This window comes from Lagopus leucura, unplaced genomic scaffold (assembly GCF_019238085.1).
Source record: "Lagopus leucura isolate 7727_CA_CO unplaced genomic scaffold, USGS_WTPT01 Super-Scaffold_100157, whole genome shotgun sequence".
NCBI lineage: Eukaryota > Metazoa > Chordata > Aves > Galliformes > Phasianidae > Lagopus > Lagopus leucura.
Window position 1 is genome coordinate 2974169 of NW_024962334.1, and position 6027 is coordinate 2980195.

A 6027-nucleotide genomic window follows, 5' to 3' on the forward strand; every position below is an offset into this window, starting at 1 on the left:
TAAATATCTAAGGTGTGGGGGGCAGAATGGCGAGGCCGGACCCTTTTCGGTGGTGAGTGGAGACAGGACAAGGGGAAACGGCTGGAAACTGCAGCATAGGAAGTTGTGCAGCAATGTGCGAAGGAACTTCTGTACAGTGAGGTGACGGAGCACTGGAACAGGCTGCCCAGGGAGGTGGGGGAGTCTCCTTCTCTGCAGATGTCCAAGACCTGCCTGGATGCCAACCTGTGCGACCTGCTGTAGGGAACTGCTTTGGCAGGGGGTTGGACACGATGAGCTCTGGAGGTCCCTTCCAACCCCTACAATTCTGTGATTCTGTGGAGGAGTGAAGCAGGGGCAGCAGGGCCTGCTGTGCAGATAGGCATAAAGACACCTCCCATGCCATGGCTCTTCTGCCCCCACAATGCTTGCAGCACCATTTAGCAATTCCCCCCCTCCTAATATTTATAGAAGTTAGCTCAAAAAATCCAGATTGTTTTTATATATTGTTTTTAATTAAACAACAACCCTGCAGCCAGTGCTGTGAATCTTTCTCACTGGACTGTGAGCTGCTCCTGGCAGTGAATTCTCTCTCTGCACCATTGGTTGTGTAGCAGTTACTGTTTGCCTCGTCTTCCCTCTGGGGTCTCTGCATGTGTCCCTTCTCATTGGGAAACACCCTCACACCGTTCCTCTTTGCTTTTGTGTATGGAATATCTGTAATTTACCCTCCTTTGCATGAACTTTATTACAACCTTTGGGCTGTAATACCCATGACAACGAAAACACAACTTGCATTTTCAAGTGATGCTGCTGTGTTTTGTGCTAATTTCCAGATCAGTGCTCCTTTGGTCTCTGAGGTAGGACAGGGTGAAGGGGAGCGGCGTGAAGCTGTGTGCATTCCCTGCTGTGGGGGGTTGGTTTGCTTTTTCTTGGCAGGGTGGGCAGGAGCTCGGGGTTAGAGGAGCATCCAGATGGCATTCGTGGGATCAGCAGCTCTGCCACAGGAGGAGGTGAGGCTGCACGCCGAGCTGCAGGACAGGAAGGGGAGGAGGTCCCAGCCCTGCTCTGGATGGTGCTCTGCGGCACTGGGCAGCTCCATCCTGGCTCAGCAGTGGGATCACACGAGGAGCACAAAGAGCACTCACAAACACAGCCGGGGCGTCTCTGTGCAGTTTTGCCTTCCCTGGAGGAACCCAGAGCTTCCCGGTTTGTTTCTGCTCCTGTAGCATTTGTATGCAGTGTGAGCATAAGCTTCTGCTGCCTTATTCTTCTTTTGGCCTTTGGTAACTTCAGGGGGGCTGCAAGAAAGAAGGGGAAAGAGTCAGAGAGTTTAGATTGGACGTTGGGCAGAAGTCTGTTACAATAAGGGTGGCACTGGAGCAGGGACACTGAGAGACCCTGGGGATCTCTGGAGCCCTGAGCACTGTGTGTCAGGGCCTGGGGATGGATGGGATGGAGGGCGCCATCCCTACCCCGTACCAGGGGGACCATTGCCACCCGCAGCGCTTCCCTCATGCTTTGGACAGCTGTGCAGAGGAGGAGGGTCTTGAGGTGTCCTAGGGATGTGATCAGCTCTGGCATCCTCCAGTGATCAATAAAGCCCTCAGCAGAGCCATGCTCTGTGTGTCTGCGTCCCCATGCTCAGCAGGGGCTGTTCGTGTCTGCTCCTGCCTGGCAGAGGCCACCTCTAAGTGGTGGGAGGGGTTCCCAGCTCCATACCCCACACCCCATGTGCTGCACCCATGGGCCTCTCCCTCCCCTCTGTGCTGCCTGCTCCAAAAAGGACACAGCTCCCCGTGCTGCCAAGCAGCCCCAGTACCCTCCCTCTGCTCCCTCCCAGTTCCTCCTTCCACTTCCTCCCAAACCCTTCACCCTTTCTTCCACCTTCTCTACGGCCTCCTTTTACCCCCTCTCTTATCGCAGCCAATTGCCCCTCACTTGGATCTGCTTCAGCCCTTCAGTCCCACTTCCCCTCCATCACCACCCAACAAAGAGTCCCCAAATCCCCTCCCTCGGGCTCCTCAGATCTCCTCTCTGATGACCGATGACACCCTCTGCTGATTAGCAAAGCCCTCTGACCTCAGTGAAGATCTCTGATGATCAGTGCAGCCCTCTGACAGCCAACAAAGCCTTCAGTGACCACTGACACTCCCTGGTGGCAAACTGAGCCCCCGATGATCAGCGGGCTGCTGTATCACATGCAGGAAAGGAAAGTGAAGGGTGAGAAAGAATATTTTGACACCATTTGGTAGACAGCGTGGTTTGCTCATCACAGAATAAAGATTGGTTTGGATTTAATCAAGCACCGAATTTGGAGAGAAGTGTGACTGCACCACCCCTGTGTGTGCTGCCCGCTGCCTGGGACCGGCTGCCTGATTCCAAGCCCTCCTCCAAGAGGCTCGGCTGCTCCTCAGCGATGCCCACCTGCTCCTCGTGGAGCTGCTGCTGGCCAGGCACTCGGACTCCACTTGGCTGGGCTGCACTGCAAAGACACTGGGTCACAATCCAGGCTGGGGACTGCGATGGCTGCTGGGCTCCGGTCAGCATCTTCAGCAGAGCCAGGAGAAATGAGGGCCGGAGGGTGGATCAGCTCCTTATCCCCATCACTGTTGTCCTGTGGAAGGCAGCCATCAGACCTGCAGCGATTCGTGCTTCCTGAGAGCTCGTCACTGAAGGAAGCACTCAGTGCACCACCACTGGGCCTGGGTCGAAACCACTTGGATTCATCTAGGAATGAGCAGATACACGGGGCGAGTGTCAAGTGTGCAAGCAGGCCACGCCACTGGGCTGATGACCAGCAGCTCGGTAGCACTTGCAGTCCTGTGTCTGACTGCATTCCGTATCTCCAACCACATCCTTGCCCCAGATCGGGGGGTGGACAGTCCATTCCTGGAACACAGCCCAACCATCTGAGCAGATGTTCAGGATGCCATCACCGGCTCCCTTGCTCATAACCATCCACACGGCTCGCAGTTCTGCCCATTGCCTGCTCTGACCATCCCCCTCGTTGAACCGCATCGTCTCGCTGGAAGGATGGTATGCTATTGCTCTCCACTTGCTCGGGTTGCCCTTGCTGGACCCATCTGTGCACCAGGCATCTTCAAGGATCGGGTATTTTCCCTCCTGAACAGGACTCTGGTGGAGCGACCAGTGCTTCTTTTGGTGCATCACTCCCTGAAGCTCAGGAGACAAAAGTCAGCTGAAAGACTAGAACAACACAGAGCAGGAGGGGGAAGTGCAAGTGCTCACCCAGAGACAGAAAAAAGGTTTATTCAAGTATTACAGTATGACAACCAAGCATTGCAAATACCCCAGTGAAGTGAAAATCCGCAGTCAGTGCAGGAAGCCTGAGGTTTCAGCATTCACAACAGAAGCCAGCTAACAGAAGCACTGTGGGAGCTGTATCTGCCTGTGCCCCTTCTCCCACGAAGCCCAACAGCAAACATTTGTTCTCAGCTGCTACTTTAAAACACCACAGTCCCTGTTCCAACAGCCCTCCTGCTACCTCTTCCATCAGAGCTGTGCCTGCAGACCCCAGACAAGGCCGGGGTGCTCTGCCTTATCCAGAATAACAAAAACGGGCAACGGCAGGAAGAGAAGAAGTCTGCACCTGCAGTGCCCTGCCCATTTATCTCTTCTGCTATTTGGTGCACTGCCAATACATGACCAGCACCACCACTCCAATTCTTCTTTCTGAATTAGCAATAAGGCAACTTAAGTGGGAACCAAAGGCATCTGGGTGTGATGCCAGTCAGCTCCTGCAAAAAGCAGCTCACCTCATACTTGGGGCCAAGGGAGAACGAGGAACACCCCGACCTTCTACTGATCACAGTGCAAATGTGAGCCCTTTTCAGACTGGAACCCTTTGGGCATTCCTTCTTTAAAAACAACAGCCACAACAGCATCACTGGAAGCTCGTTGCAGTCCACAGACCAAATCACCAGAACAGAAACAATGGGAGATGGCAGAGGTCTGAAGCAGCTGCAAAAGGAGCGTTAGGGCTTCAGTGGGGTTGGTTAGTTTGGTTTGTCATAGCAGTTAAGAAAGCAGGGAAGTGAGGGAGTTTTGTATTAACAAAGTTCAAAACAGACCTCAGAGCTCTGATTCTGACTGGGAGCTCTGTGCACCGTACCCAGCACCAGCCATCTGCCTGTGCCTTGCAGCACTTTGCTCCAGCAAGCAGGCCGTGCACTCACTGCATTTTCTCTGCTACCTCAGACAACACAGAACAGCATCATTTTAACCCCAACTCCATCCTGGATGCAACCCCTGGTTGTGTGCACGGAGTCCAACTCCTCATAGCGTGCAGAGCAGGCAGTGCCCTGCATGATGCCACAGAGATCATCACTGTGACAACCCAACAGTAAACCAAAGCAACCGCTGCGTTTAGGGTTACCAACACTACAGAGAGAGGTGCTCACCACACTCAAATCCCAGCCTGGTTTTGGGCATGCGTTCCCATCTCTGTCTTTCCCCATGGTGAGTTTAACTCTCACCTCACTACTTATAGCTGTGAGGGCAAATTTATGCCACCTCGTTTTACACATCCAGCAGTCAGCTAGCCAAGACCCAGCTAGCACTGTCTAGGCTCCCTGTGAAGTTAATCCAAATAAATATGCATCTCCAGAGGGCAAATAATGCAGAGCTGTGGCTCCAGAGAGCAACTCCTACCAGGAGCTCTGCAAAACACTCTGCTCCCACATCCAACCTATTGCTGCAGTGTCAGAGATGAGTCTGCACTCAGACGTTCCCTTCACAACTCACACTGCACAGCTGTTTCTCTCCTGGTGCTGCCTTCATGCAGTGAAGTCACCTCTCTGAAGCTTCAGGCCTTCAGGCTCAAGCTTCCTCAAGCTGCCAGCTTGGGATTCCGTCCATCTTGGGTTCTACTGGTGAAACAGCAACAGTGGCCACTACAGGAGACGTGACAGGATTTAAAGTTCAGAAAATAATTAAAAAAAAAACACAACAGAACAGTCAGGTAATGGTGACCTAATTTCCCAAACTGTCTTTCTGCCAACCACAACTTCAGGGTTTCACAGACCTTGGTACATTATCAGCTTGCCCTAAAAATGCCTTATCTGCAAACCAGAAATGAGCATATCGCAGCTTTCAGACAAGCACCATCCAAAACAAAATGGAAGAATGCCACAAACTTGCATCCCCCTGAGTAAAAAGCCAGAAACTTTATTATTCATACCAAACTCTTATACACAAAAGCTCCTATGTCTTTTAAAATACCTTAGCTCTCAGTCCATCACAACAACTACGCGTCACACAAACGGGCCATGCTCAGACCCCTACAATACAGACCTAACCTTCAGTGCATTGTGCCAGAAAAGCGTTCGTTTCACTGCCTCTTTGAATCAGATCACGAGAAGAGTGGTAACACGACAGCCAGAATGCTGAGGATCACCTGTGGAGAGGAAGTTTTGGACACAACACGCCGTAAGAATGACATGCTGTGAAAATGCAGAAAGCTGCTTGCTTGAGCTGCGCTGCTGGACTGAGGCAGAAGAGGTCAGTGAGCAAAGCCTCTGGAATTCCCTGAGGACGGCACTGCAGCGGGGAGAAGGAACCTGGGGACGTTGTGCACTCAGTGCTAAGCAGCACTCGAGGGATTCTGCACCAGACAACAGTTCAGGGCCTTGGAAAAAGATGATCTGAAGTGGAGCCTGTATAACAGAGTTCAGAGCGAGAGCCAAAGGGCACCGAAAGGGAAAACACTGCAGGGCGGTGTGAAACCAGATGAGCACCAATCCAGAGACCACTTCAAATCCCTTAAAAATATACAGAGGGACTCATTGAATTACACACTGGGCACAGCCAAGAGCAGCTTTGGTTTGCTCTTCTCTTCCCTGTTTCAGCTCGTTACATTTGCACATCATGTTACTGTTACAAAACAACCACAAAACCCACCAACATAATGCAACTAAGCTGAACAAGGACAGGATCAGTGAAGGAACAGAGCCATGGCAGCTGTGTGCTGCACCAGCCCACCCTGCACAGCCACGGTGTCAGCACTCAGCCACAACCCGCCGTGCT

The 6027-nt window shown here is 52.4% G+C and overlaps 1 long non-coding RNA gene across 1 annotated transcript; it reads right to left on the bottom strand.

The window, feature by feature from the left end:
- Positions 1-472: 472 nt before the first annotated feature.
- Positions 473-4722, bottom strand: LOC122189266. Its single transcript, XR_006181771.1, has 3 exons — positions 2407-4722; positions 2062-2171; positions 473-1280 (listed from the first exon to the last, which is right to left on the bottom strand). It is a non-coding gene; the product is annotated as an uncharacterized LOC122189266 (long non-coding RNA).
- Positions 4723-6027: the final 1305 nt, after the last annotated feature.